Genomic DNA, 14,364 nt, shown 5'->3' on the forward strand with positions numbered 1-14,364 from the left:
GAGTCCTGTAGCTAGGCTTGTCCACCCAAGTCATCCAAAAGCCTAAAGAACCTCTTTTTCTCTCTTGCCTTCCAAGAACGTGCTCAGCCTTTAGAAAAGAAAAAGATAGGGTTGTTTGAGTCTCCTGGATACAATTATACAGATTCCATTATATTGCATATTTCACAGCATCATCCGCCACATTTGAAAGTTCTTTCATTATTTCAGCTGCTGGCTGGGTAATTAAAAGCTTCTGAAAAGCTCCAGCATACTCTAGAGAGCAAAATACAGACTCTGTCCCTCCCCCAAGCCCTCCAGGGCCTCCTGCTGCCAGGGGAGGGGAAGCTGGCAGCTGTTTATATGGTGTCCTGTGGTGATGGGCAGGGTGCTGAGTACTCTGATGGCCCTGGTTGTTTATTTCATTAATTGCTAGGCTAAAGCCTTTTAAGATGACAGGAAATGAACAGCAGAGCCGAAACCAGCAGCTTTGCCCCAACTTTAATGGCCAAAAATAATTTAAAAAATGATATACTAATAATTTTCCATTGGTGAGTCTGTGAAAATGATCAGGACCGAGGCACCAAGTGCTGACTGTGCTATCATAGGTCTCACTTAATTGCTTCTACATACCGTTGGATTAGATTGATTGGAGCAGGCAGTTGGCTATGGTACAGAAAGCTTTACTCTGTACCAAACACACATGGAGCTAGGCGCTGAAAAGGGACACTGGCTCCCCTCTAAAGCTGCAGTGCTCTGGCCATTGGAAATACTGGACATAACAGCAAGCCTCTGTCATTCTCTAGGGGTTCAATCCTAGAAGGTGCTGAGCATTGTGGTCCTTCCTGAGCACTCAAACACATTTAACTTCAGTCCTGTAAGAAGTCCCATTGAAGTTCATGCCTAAAGTTGAGCTCAAGCATAAATGCTTTGCTGGATCAGGGCCAGAGTGCCCATCACCTTGCACCATTGAGGTCTAGTTACTTCTATGTCCGTCATCACTGTAGTGTCTGAGCACCACACAAACACTAGTGGGTTTATCCTCACACTAGAAAGAGCTCAACATTCCGGATTTCTCATTTTGGTAGAAATTTTCTGATTGTTCCTGAAAAAAAACAATTAAAAGAAAAAGACAACAGTTTTTGAAAACCCACATTGCCTAATTTTCAGTTTTGGTTTGTCAATGGGAAATTCTGGGGTCGGGGGGAGGAATATTTTATTTTTAAATTTTCTGTGAAAAATATTTTTCACCAGCTCTACCTCTCAATCATCCTAGAAAGTAGGTGTGTACTAGTCTCCTCATTCTACAGATGGAAAACTGAGGCTTAGCCAGACTAAGGGACTTGCCCTAGATGACACAGGAAGCCTGTAATAAAGCTGGTAATTTAATTCAATCTGCTGAGTCCCAGCCCTGTGCCTTAGCCACAAATCCGTCTGTACAAAATGTTTATGCATTGTGTAGTGACCTAACGGGGAAAGCATTAGCTCCCTACCACCACCACCACCACGAATGACACTGATCAACGGATGGTGGCAGCCATGGTTAGGACAGACCTATTTGACCCCATCTAATTATATCTCTCTTCTTTATGCAGGATTGTTCTCTTCAGTATGTTCCCCAGTGCAGTCAAGCATTGGATTGCTGAACTGCATGTCTGACTTGGGATAGCAGCACTCAGTATGTTTCTGCACTTTTGAAACTAGGCATGAAAGAGCCACAATGTTGATGAAGCCAAGTCAAGAGAAGCTGGAGTAGAATCTTCAAATCACTGGACTGCATCCCTGTGAACGCAATTATACAACATCTTTCCTTCCCAACACCCCCATGTCTCATTAATCATAGTGGACAAGGAAGCCCTGTTGGATGATTCCTTGAGCTTTACAGGGCTTGGCTCCCTCACATAGGCAGAGCAGAGCTGAACTTATGCCAAGCCAGATACCCAGCTTCTGCTTTCGTAAGCCCTCACCAGCCCATGCAAAGTGTGACTTCAATATTTCATTTTTCTCCAAAAGTCAGTCTTCTCTGTGGTTTTGGGACAAGCCTCTTTTCTCCCCCTGCATGAATCCCGATCCCCTGTAGAGCTCACAGAGCACGGAATCCTAGCGGGGAGGGGAGGAGAGTGAATGTTAATGGTAAAATAGATTCATATTTGATGTGATGGGCCATATTCTCCTCTAATCTGTCTTCATTGGCTCCAGAGGGGTTGTCACTGAGATCAGAATTTAAAGCCATATGGGATTTTGCAAAAATCACCTTATTTAGTCACAGTTCAGTATATGTTTCCTATAAGCTTCTCCTTGTGTTCTTTATTACTGAGGCATGTTCATGAAAACAGGATCCACATTTCTTAGGAGTTCAGTTGTCTGCTCCTGCTAGTTATCCCCATCCCGAGCCCCTTACTCCTCTGCCTGTGACATAATAATCGCCTCCATGGCAACCAATTATGACGTCAGAAACAGTGGGTCAGGACATCAGGTAGGTGGAATAAACTGGAGCACTGGATTAGCACCTCAGAAATGCAAATCCCAATTTGTCAAGTAAATTTCTTTAGGTTTAAAGGAGGAGTGAAGAGAAATGCACCAGCTGTGTTCTACACACAGAGAATGGTTTTCAAATGCCATCAGACGTCTTTCAAAGTCCCTTGGATGGCACTGGCAACTCTGCTGTGCTCACCTCATTATGAAAGGTGCTTTAGAAGTCCCTCTTGAACCTGAGGTGCCACAGCTGCTGCATGTGTTAATGCATTCAGTCAGATCTGGGGGGCAATTGTCATAGTGAGTGGGACTTGAGGCTTTGCAGTTGAGAGCAATGCTCAGTCGCTGAACTCCAGGCAGAGACAAGCAGAAGAGGAATAAGCCAGAGTGTTTTTCTTTCCACCTGCACTTTGCCAGGATCCGGGGGTACTACATCATGAACACAGTTCGATGGTATGTGCCTACAGTAGCTTAACATAGAGATTCCCTGGGTGCTGCTAAGAAAAATCCAATATCTTTCCCTTTATTACATTTTCCTGAGATCTCTTTACATTTGGAAATTATTTGGGGTTGCCTAACAGTGATTCTCATAGCACAGAATCCCAGGGCATGTGGCAAGATGTCCCTCTAAGAAAGGTGTCACGTCATAACCAGAAGGATTAGGGAAAAAATAAAGTAACTCCTTGCTTAACATTGTAGTTTTGTTCCTGAAAAATGCGTCTTTAAGCGAAACGATGTTAAGTGAATCCAATTTCCCCATAAGAATTAATGTCAATGGGGGGGTTAGGTTCCAGGGAATTTTTTTTCACCAGACAAAAGACTATATTTTATATATATACACACACACACAGTATAAGTTTTAAACAAACAATTTAATACTGGTACACATTGTGAAGCTTGGTTGAGGTGGAGGAGTCAGAGAGTGGGATATTTCCCAGGGAATGCCTTACTGCTAAATGATGAACTAGCAATTGGCTGAGCCCTCAAGGGTTAATTCTCACAGTCTACAAGGCAGCAGGAATGGAGGGAGAGGCGACAGCATCGCAGACAGAGACAGAGACACAAAGTGCAACGCCATCTGTATGTGACAGCTGCACTGTGCCAGTGGTATTGGCCCTGATTCTGCGATATGCTGACATCTCCTCAGGGTGCTGAGTATCACAGACTCCCAACAAAGAACCCCATGGGATGATCAGTTTCCTAGTCATGAGAGCTGTGCTGTTTCTTCAATGTGCTCAGGAAGTTCACCATGCAGACATTACACTTCTCTTCAATTCAATATGTAATAGATTAAACCATTTAAACAGGTGGTAATAACTCCGTATAAGAATAGAGTGCTTCTCCCTCTGGGATTCCTTTCAGTTTTAGCATCTTAAAACAGACAGAATCTGATCCTGGGCAAAACTTCCATTGGCTTCAGTGGGAGCAGGATATGGACCTAGATATTTTTTTTAAGAACAACCCACCAACAATAACCCCCCTCAATGCAAATAGAATTGCCAAGAACATGTGAATGGATATTACTGAGATCTAGGAGCTGATCAGCCTCAAGTTTCGGGCCATCGTGGCCGGATAGGGCCACGTCACATCTCTAATTCTTATCAGTGTTCAGTCAGGATGGAATTCTCATTGGAATTTTGTCCTGTTTTTAGGCTTAAAAGGAGTCAGAAGCTCAGCTCAGCCATGAACTTTCTGTATAACCTTCAGTAAGCCATGTGATCACTCTTGCCTCAGTTTCCTCAGCTGTAAAATGGAGAAAATGATACACAGGGATATTGTGAAGCTTAACTGATTAGTGTTTGTTTGTAAAGCACTTTCAGATCCTTAGCTGGAATGTTCCAAGTGCAAAGCATAGTTATTATTTTTTATTATTAAAGTCCTAATTACATTTTCAATTATACACAAAAAGATACTCATTAAAATGAAATAATTGTTGTTGCTTAGTTCTGTCGACTACACATTTGTAAATTTAAAGAGATAATTACTTAGTATCATTTGTAATAATAATTCACAATTACTACCTTCCACGTGTTTTAGAAATATTAACTAACCCTGATCATTCCCATTAAGTTAGTATTATTATGCCCTTTTTAAAGACAGACACACCAAGGTAAAGCGAGGTGAAGCAACTTGCAACCAAGGTCACAGAAAGAAGCAATTTCAGAGGTGGGGTTAGAATTTAGGAGTTCCTGACTCCCACTCCCCTGCTTAGAGCACTGGATTGCACTCCCTAGTCAAGTTTTTCCTACTCTTGCATTCAGCCTGTGAAATAGTTTCTTGCTTTATAGGTTCATCTGTTGCAGCAGCATGTGTGGCTGCAACTACATGGCCCAGTGAGGAGCATAATTGCAATTTGGGTGCCCATTGAGTATCTCGGTCTGACTCCTCCTACCCCACTCCTACTAACTGGAGAACACAGTATGTGATTTTAGACTTCCAGGAGGAGACCAGTTCATTTGCATTATTTCCATAACGAGTACAGGTTGATCCAAAACAAAGGTTGGCTCAGGCTCTACTTATTTCCAAGGTTGACAGGTGTTCAAAGGCAGGATTTTGGTTTGGACTCATCTCTAGTAATAACTCTGTAACTATTCCATCTCACATATAGTGTGTTTACATGAGCTGAAGCAACAGCAGATTACAATATGATCACACAGATCAGTTCATAGACTCTATGACTAGAAGGGACCATTGTGATCATCTGGTCTGACCTCCTGCACATTGCAGGCCAATCTCACCCACCCACCCCTGTAATAGACCCCTAACCTCTGGATGAGTTACTGAAGTTCTCAAATCATGATTTGAAGATTTCAAGTCACAGAGACTCCACTATTTACACTAGTTTAAACCTGCAAGTGATCCTGCCCCATGCTGCAGAGGAAGGTGAAAAAAACCCTAGGGGGTCTGCCATCTCAGTGTCATACTCTGAAGAGGCAGCTTCTAGAACTCACTTATTTTCTATCAGTACCCCCACCACTGCCGCCTGCCAATAGTAGTTTGGGGATAGATCCAGGCCGGTTGTGTTAAACCTTGCTCTATCCCTGGTGGAAGACACCATGCCACAAGTGGAGCATTATCAAACTCATGGACTAAAAGCAAAATCACTCCAGTTTTCTCTGTCTGGAGGGTTCAAAAACAAGGAAACAGGCTGATGCACATTTTCCTGCCTGGTGATGCAAGACCCAATGGTAATCCAGTTAGTCACAGACTCCAAGGCATCATTGATTCATGCAGATCACAAACAGCCATGATCAGCCTGTCCTGTTTACATCCTTTAACCTTATTTTTGTGGGAGAGGGGAGTAGGTTGATTGGATTTTATTTTTATTTTCTGCAATATTTTTAGGTAGACACACAGTAATCTTTAATGTGTCAGACAGTCTTGCTACTCTGCAGAAGATGCTAGAGGATGATGCAGGGTCTTATTCCCATCTCAGTGGTCCCCTGAAGGAGATCCAAAACTAGGGTTGCCAAGTGTCTGGTTTTTGACCAGAAGACCTGCTCAAAAAGTGACCCTGGTGGCTCCAGTCAGCACCGCTGACTCCCTGCCCAGCTCCACGCGGCTCCCAGGAAGCGGCTGGCATGTCCGGCTCCTAGGCGGAGGGGGGGCCAGGGAGTCTGGAGCACTGGCTCTGTAGCTCCTGTTGGCTGAGAACTGTGGCCAATGGGAGCTGCAGAGGTGGTGCCTGTTCGCAGGGGTGGCGTGCAGAGCCAGAGGGACATGTTGCTTCTTCTCAGGAGCCACCTGAGGTAAGCGCCACCCAGAGCCCACACCCCAACCTCTGTCCCAGCCCTGAGCCCCCTCCTTCACTCTGAACTCCTTGGCCCCAGCCTGGTACCCCTCTCACACCCCAAAACCCTCATCCCCAGAGCCCTTAACCCCTCCTGCATCCCAAACCCCACCCCAGAGCTCCCTCCTGCACCCTGAAGCCCTCATTTCTGGCCCCACCCCAGAACCCCCACCCCCACCCCCACTCCAGAGCCTGTACCCCCTTCCACACTCCAACCCCCTGCCTGAGCCTGGAGCCTCCTCTCCCACACTCCGAACCCCTTGGCTCCACCCCCCAGCCAGAGCCCCCTCCTGCACCCCAAACCCCTCATCCCTGGCCCTACCCCAGAGCCCACTCCCCAGCCAGAGCCCTCATCCCCTCTCCCTGCCCCAGCCCAGTGAAAATAAGTGAGTGAGGAAGGGTAGTGAAGAGCGAGCGATGGAGGGAGGGGGGATGGAGTGAGTGGGGGTGGGGCCTTGGATAAGGGACAGGGCAGGGGTGGGGCTTCAGGGAAGGGGCAGGGCAGGGAGTAGGGTAAAGGTGTTCGGTTTTCTGCAATTAGAAAGTTGGCAACCCTATCCAAGACCTTGAGAGCTGTGGTGGGGTTGAAAGTTAAGAATCCTGCTCTCATTTACACAGGTCATAATCCAGAGTAATCTCCTTGATTTCAGTCTTGTTACTAGGGATTTTCACCAGTTTCAGTAAGAGCATAATCTGGCCCTGTTGCATATAGGTATATAAATACATAACATGAACATATATTAATAGCACACGTTAATATAAATTCCGGAAAAGAAGGCAAATTAAGAGGCCAACATGAATAATGATAATGATCATCAATTTATATTACAGTAGTGCCTAAAATGTACTAGATGTTGCACAGACAAGAAAGAAGAGAGACTCTGCTCTGAAAAGCTCACAATACAAAAAACAAAAAAACACACAAATGTAAGATGCAAGGAAACAGATACAACATACAAGCCGAGGGACGAATTGAGAAGCCCTTACTCACTCTGGTGAGCAGTTATCCATACACTGATTTCAGTAAAAAAAAACAGGAGTACTTGTGGCACCAGTGGGACTCCTCATTTGAGCAGCTGCTCACCTAAGAGAGTAAAGCAGAGAGTAATGCTTTCACCGTCTAGTTCAGAGTGATGCTAGGCATGTTAATTTCAGCTAAAGAATCATGAACTTTTTTTCTCTCTTTCCCATTGTCCCACCACCTGCCTGTTGTTAATTGCTATTAATTTTAGGGAGGTTATTGTTCTGTTGAAAGCCTCTACTTTTATTCTTACCTAGTTTTTAATCCTTGGCTGTTGTCTTTATAATTTTTTAAATATTAAACATTTCCTACGTTCAATATTTAGTTATTTTTAAGCCTTACCCCACTCTATTTATTTTGATAAAACTTGTCAATATACAGTTTTTAAAAACCACAGTGCATCCTTATTTTCATTTTTTGACTCTTACATTGTTTCTATTTTAGTTGTCTTTTAACCACTCACTATTTTTGTGTCATTTCTGAGTTTGGGTTTTTTTTCCTTTTTTCTTTTTCGGCACATGCATATTATCCAATCCCCCTGAGGATAATAATAGTCCCATACATTCCCCACTCCAAAATCTGGGAGGTTTTATGCCCTTCAGACATTGATCCTTTACACTTTCACCCCATTTCCAGCTTTCCCCTAAAGAAATATCAATGTCCAGTGAGTGATCTAATAAATCTTTACACATTGTCTCAGACTCCATTTCTGCAGCTATGACATAATTGAAAGTGCTAGATGACAAATTATCTCCCTTTAGTTCCCAGCAAAAGAAGATCAGGATGCAGAGAGACTTTAAGACAGATCCTGAAAGAACCCAATTATGACTCACAATGGAAAGGAAAGAGGTGGCGGGCTCTCCTCTCTCTAATACTGGATCCCGCTGCCTAGGACTGATTCTCCTGCTCTATCCAAGTTGACCCTTAATGCTTCTCCAGGAAAGATTCAAGTAGCTATACATGAAGGACACACATAATTTGACTGCCATATCAAAGCCAGAGTCAAGAGGGAGAGATGGAGTTTGCCAATTCATGGTAATCCATTTCATACTTGATTTCATACAATCTGATGCCTCTTTAGATTCAGAGTTGGGATTGGTATGCAATCTGGGCAAAGCAGTCTTTCCCAGCACTGGAGGTTATAGGGTTAACACGGATTTACTAGTGAGCTAGCACTAGAGATTATAGGGTTAATCCTGACCTATGCAAAGTAGAAGCACCAGAGATTAGGTTAACAGTTAACACTGACTTGTTCAGTGAACCAGCTCCAGAGATTTTAGGGTTAACACCAGCTGAGTCACTGAACCAGCCTCGGAGATTGCAGGATTAAATAAATGAACAGTCCATAAAGGAACTGGCACCAAACATGAGAAGCTTGAATCTCTCTTTCTTTGTAATGTAATTTGTCTGCTTCTTGGAGCCTCCCTTCATTTAATCGAGCCTTTTATTCCAGACAGAAGGGAGTGGGTGGTGCTCACACAGCTGCAATATTCATTTTTGGTTGTGGGATAAAATACTAGCTGCTTGCACATCCATCCACAGAATGGAGACAGAAAAATCATCCTGTGCAGAGTGAGATACCACAAGGCCGTTATATCCAGCATGCAGCAAAAACACCCTAGGCCCCTTCACAAACACACACACACACACATCCCTTCACCTTCTGGAGCCAGCACTCAGACTCATTAACCAGGCTTTGCATAGACTGTTGCCCAAATCTCTCTCTGGGGACAGGTTTGCCTCTACCTGTTTCCCTTCCTTCTTTGAGGGACAATTTATTTAGATTAATTTAATGAATCTGATTCATGTCAGCTCAATAGACTTCAGTTAAGTGCCTTAAATCTGTTTCTCGCCAGCAGTAATTGGAAACATTGTTAGAGAATAAAACCCCTTCCAGCACACTCTAAATTAACAATATGCAGTGAGAACTCTCCAGCCTGACCAATTCCCATTGCAGTGAGTGGAAAGACTCCCATAGACTTCAACGGGAACCAGCTGGAATACAGTAAAATAATTATATCCTAATGGTAAAGTGCCAGGCACCCACCTGCCTTTATCCCACCCCAACTAGTGGCAACTACCTGCTAAGTATCACCTACAGCTAGTACCAGGGCTTGGCCTCCTAACCAGTACCGACCAGTCTCCCATTCATTATCAAACTTCCATCCATTGCCCAGTCTTTCCGATAGTAACACCGTCCCACCTGGCATGCAGTCTCCTTGTATCACCCTCTCACCTGAACTGTGTCGTCCAACAGGTTTTCTTTGAGGAAGTGCCTTGGTGATAAGCACTCATCTGTAGAGGGATCCGTTTTGTTGTCATGTTTAGCAATATTCAAAGCCCCAGGTCAACATGCCTCACAAAAGCAGAACAAGCTTCTGCCTGCCCTTCCTACCTTTCTGGCTCCTCTCTCGTTGGTGGATGGATTTGCCTGTTCTGCCTACCTCTCTGGTTCCCCCCTCTCTCTCAAACCTGCCCCAGCGTCTACCTGGCACCATATGTTCTCTGAGGGGCAAAGTACTAATGATGACTGCTAACAGATATTCATGGGCGGCTGCCCCTTCCTTTCTTCAGCCCCTCCCCCAAATGAATGGCATCTGCTTGGCTGAATAGTGCTGTATTTTACATATGATACCAACAGCCGTGCAGTAATTCCAATATGTATATGACAACTATTGGCTATGTCCTTACAGAATAAGGACCCTTTACCAATTGTCTTCAAAGATCTAGACTTGTGGTTCTCAAACTGTGGTCTGCAGACTCTTACACTGCCAGATAGTTCACTGATTTGCTCCCTTCCAAATAATGAGCAATCCAGGTGGAATTTGCAAGAGTGCCCCGACATAACTTAGAAGCACAAATCCCACTGACCTTGGAAAAACTGACTTTCCATAGAACTTGTGCTGCAAAGTCACTTAGGCCTGGTCTTCACTAGGATAAAAAGGTGCTTTTAACATGTTAGCGAATATGTTAACTGGCGTGTGTTAAAACCCTAGCATAGAAAAGGCAATTTGTAGTTTAACATATATTAGCTGGTAGGAGTTAGGGTGACCAGATGTCCCGATTTTACAGGGATGGTCCCCATATTCGGGGCTTTGTCTTATATAGGTGCCTATTACCACCACCGCCACCCCCATCTGCTCCACATCCTCAAGGAAAACTCCTTTTCCCAAAGCCCCACCCTCCCTGTGTGTGCTGAGCTCTATTACCATATTGCTTAATAGCCTTTGTTTTGGGGCTCGGTGTGAAGTCTTCCTTTTTCAGTTTGTTTTTTCCCAGTTGCCCAGTCAGGCCATCTAAGAAAGGGTCCCTGTGGTGGTTGCTCCCGTGTTTGGGTGTTAGACCCATTCAGCCTTAATATCTTGCCATCACAGACCTTGTGACTTTGGGGGAGTGTGCTGAGACTGTCTGCTCCCCTGACATTCCAGCTTCCATCTCAGGGATCCTCCCTTCCCACCCCCACAATACACATGCATTTGGCACAAGGTATACTTCAACCAGATAACACGTGTTAAAAGTGCAGCTGCCTTGTCTACACTAGGGCTTTACCACAAGCTAGTTAACAGATATTAGCTCACCGGTGTTAAAGACACACCTTTTATCCTAGTGTAAACATAACCTTTGTCATTTTTAAGAATATTACCCTGTGTCTTCAGGCAGCGATGGTTGCTGCCAGTTGTAACCCAGTCAGGGACTCTTGGAGTTTCGAGAGGCTTTTTTGTCCAATTAAACTAAGTAAAATAAGCTTCTCACTACAATATTCATTGGTTGCTTCATTGGTGAAAATTCAACCAGCACCATATTTGTGGGTGATACAAACGTTGGATAAAAACAGGACAAGAGAACCAAACTGCAAAGTGACCCAAAAAGTTTAAGAGTTCAGATAATCATGTGCATCGTGTCATGTCTTTTGTATGTAACTGGGTTCTTTATCAAACTTGGCTTTCTGTTCCAGGAGAAATGGTTTGCATGAGTTGCCTTTAACAGTGACCTCTCTGTTAATGCAACACTGTTTGTGGCTAGATTCCTGCTGGTGAATCTATACAGTCTCAGGTTAATTAAATAAGTGGATTAATGGCTTGTACAATTACACCTAATCCTGTCCTGCTCAGGAACAGCTGGAATTTGCTTGAGATGGTGTTTTTGAAAAATTCATATATGCACACAGTGAGCATTAACCATGTTCTTGTGCACTGTCCACACAGCCCCCAAGACTGCAGCTGATCTGTTGGAAACAGCATGAAGAATGAATGCTGCAGCATTAATTTTCTGCCGCATGCTTTGGGCCACAAAAAATGGAGAAAAATTAGGTCCTGACTGTATAAGAGAATCCCAGGGCAATCACTGTCCTTGAAGATAGAGATGCTTTGGCCCACAGGACCAGGTTGATGGAGAAAGGTCTCCACTAGAGGCCCATAAAAGCCCAATTTGTATTCTTCATCTTTTCCCTAAAGTACACCTAAATTTGCAGACTAAATTAAAGGGTTCTTCTCATTTTAAGCATCTAATCCCCATTTGTTGCCAGAGATACTAATGTTTCTTCTTGCCTCCTACTAAGGAAACTGGAATATTGTAATAGTCACTTGGAATAAGCAATACATTTAATCTGAGAGCGGCTGTCAGAGCACCCAGAGACATGAAGAGGCCAGATGCAGAAAGCCTTTTATTTACTCTAGTGGGAATGAAAACATGTTTAGTAGATTGGCAAAATATACTGAGAACAGAGCTCAACATGCTGGAAAATATGGGAGTTGGCAAAGTCATTTTATGCCATTTAAAAAATATATATAAAATGTACCAAACAACATTGTATTTATAAAGCTAAAAGGCAGTGGGAGCATTTCCACCCTGCTGGGATTATTGTCAACGCACTGTCATCCCAAAATGAGATGCCTTTATGACTCAGTCCTGCAAGGTGCTGAATGCCCTCAACTTCCATAGTGCTATGTGTAATGATCCCCAAGATACATCATTATCAGGATTTGAATCCAGGACCTTGTGCACTGAAATACCGATCTCTACCACTTAAGCCAAAGAATTATTTCCATAAGCTAATAGCAGTGGCAGGCTGTTACATGGACATAACACCCAAATGAATCATGTTGCATATGTAAACAGATAGCTGAAGATGATAAAGGCTGTGGAGATCCCAGGTAGCAAGAGAGTGCTGTGAAGTCCCTGGGTGAATTTTGGGCAGGGTGAATGCTGCAGATGCTATGGGGAGGATACATCACAGGTCCTGTCTGGAACAAAGAAAGCTACCATTTTCTCCATCTGTTAGCTTGGGATAATGATATTTATCCACCTTTGAAATGTGCTCTGAGATGTATGGATGAGGTGTGCTTTGTTAATGCGATGGATTATTATTATTACATGTTGTAGGGCCAGATTCTCTCCTGCGGTAAGACCTGCTTGGCAGAGAAAGAGGGGGCCAGCAGGAAGCCAGATACAGCTTTCTGATTCCTAAACTGTCCCAACCTCAGTTTGACATACATTAGAGACAAGGAGCTGCTCTAACTTATGACATCTGACTATGGTCCACAGCTGGCTAAGTCTCTATATCACGTGGTGGCAACTGACAGAGCATGTTATACACTGCCCCACTCCATATGGACCCTGCCTACGCTGTGGAAGTTGGGGTTGGTGTAGAAGCCAGTTGTTGGCTTTGTGACAGCTGAGAGATTCTGCCTACCCTGCCAAGGGAATTCTCAGTCAGTCAGCTGTGGCCAGATTCTGGCCCCTTTGCACCACTCTGGCCCTCTAATCGTTACTGATTTCTTTACAGATAACTTCCCCTTTTAGTTTCTCCAGCAGAACAGTATCAAAGCCCAAGACTTCCCTTGGCCTGAGTCCCCACAAGTGAGGTGGTGGCTACATCTCCTCAGACAATCACCTGTGTGTCCGATATGCCTAGCAGGGCGCAAATGGGCTGCAAAGGCAGGGAGGGAAGTACTGGGCGATGGTACAGCACCTCCTGGTAACCTGACACATCTTTCCTGGGAGCATCCTTTCTTTACACTCTGCTGATGTTTTTAATAACTGCATAGAAATCTTTTGCAGCCTTTCCCTAACCAACATTACTGTGTTTTCAGACAGGAGCAGGGGAGGAGACCCTACTGGATCCCAGCTGGCTGAAGGGCACTAAGTAGCACCTTTATTTATTCAGATGTAAAAATTTCAATCCTAATGAGTAATTCTGGTCTTTTTCCATTTTGCAGCAGCTGAATTTTGTTCACTGTTTATTATTTATTTCTATGTTTCTATTAAATAAAATGTTATTATCTTGATGAAATCTGTGGATTGTGCGTGTTTGTCCTGATTGCATGTGGGAGTGTGAACATTTGAACTGGGAGGGGGGCCTTAGGGAGAGCAGGGACAGCAGGAGGAAAGCAGCCTGGAACTGTGGCTGAGGGCCAGGAGCTTCTTTGCTCCTTAAGCTGCATTGTCAGTCTGAGAACCAGCAGGCCCTAAGTGGATCAGGGTGAAATGTTTTGGCCGAAACTTTTTTTTCCAGTGAAAAATGCAGATTCAGCAACACTGTTAAATTGTCAAAGTTTGAGTCAGTTTTACCAAATTGTTCTGGCCAACCTCCCTCCCATTTAAATATTCCTAAATAATAGAAATATTTTGATATTTTGGGTCAAAACTACATTTGTTTCAAAGTGTCCTTCATTTTATTAAAAAAAATCAAAAACATTAAAACAAAAACAAAAGCATTTTGTTTGATCCAAGACATTTTTTTAATCTTTTGATTCACCAAAAATTTTGGAAAAGATTGTTTTCACTTTGATCCTAAACAATTTATTTTTCAGAATTGCCAAGGAACTGAAAGATCCATTATTTCCCCAACTCCAGCCCAAAGAACAGCCATACTGAGTCAGAACAATGGTCCATTAAGCCCAGTATCCTGTCTTCCAACAGTGGCTGGTACCAGCGCTTCAGAGGGAATGAACAGAACAGGTAATCATCAAGTGAGACATCCCCTGCCATCCACTCCCAGCTTCTAGGAATCAGAGGTTTAGGGACACATAGAGCATGGGGTTGTGTCCCTGACCATCTTGGCTAATAGCTATTGATAGACCTTTCCTCCATGAGCTTATCT

At 43.8% G+C, this 14,364-nt stretch overlaps 2 long non-coding RNA genes across 2 annotated transcripts in view; one reads left to right on the forward strand and one right to left on the reverse strand.

The window, feature by feature from the left end:
- LOC120402891 overlaps nucleotides 1–1,790 on the forward strand; it is a 204,428-nt gene extending 202,638 nt beyond the window's left edge. The window contains exon 3 of the long non-coding RNA XR_005597347.1: nucleotides 1,681–1,790. This is a non-coding gene — a long non-coding RNA (uncharacterized LOC120402891). The remainder of the gene's footprint in view (nucleotides 1–1,680) is intronic.
- On the reverse strand, nucleotides 71–8,947 carry LOC120402890. The gene is made up of 3 exons (XR_005597346.1): nucleotides 8,923–8,947; nucleotides 7,233–7,325; nucleotides 71–88 (listed from the first exon to the last, which is right to left on the reverse strand). It is a non-coding gene; the product is annotated as an uncharacterized LOC120402890 (long non-coding RNA).
- Nucleotides 8,948–14,364: the final 5,417 nt, after the last annotated feature.

Source organism: Mauremys reevesii, linkage group 4 (genome assembly GCF_016161935.1).
Source record: "Mauremys reevesii isolate NIE-2019 linkage group 4, ASM1616193v1, whole genome shotgun sequence".
NCBI lineage: Eukaryota > Metazoa > Chordata > Testudines > Geoemydidae > Mauremys > Mauremys reevesii.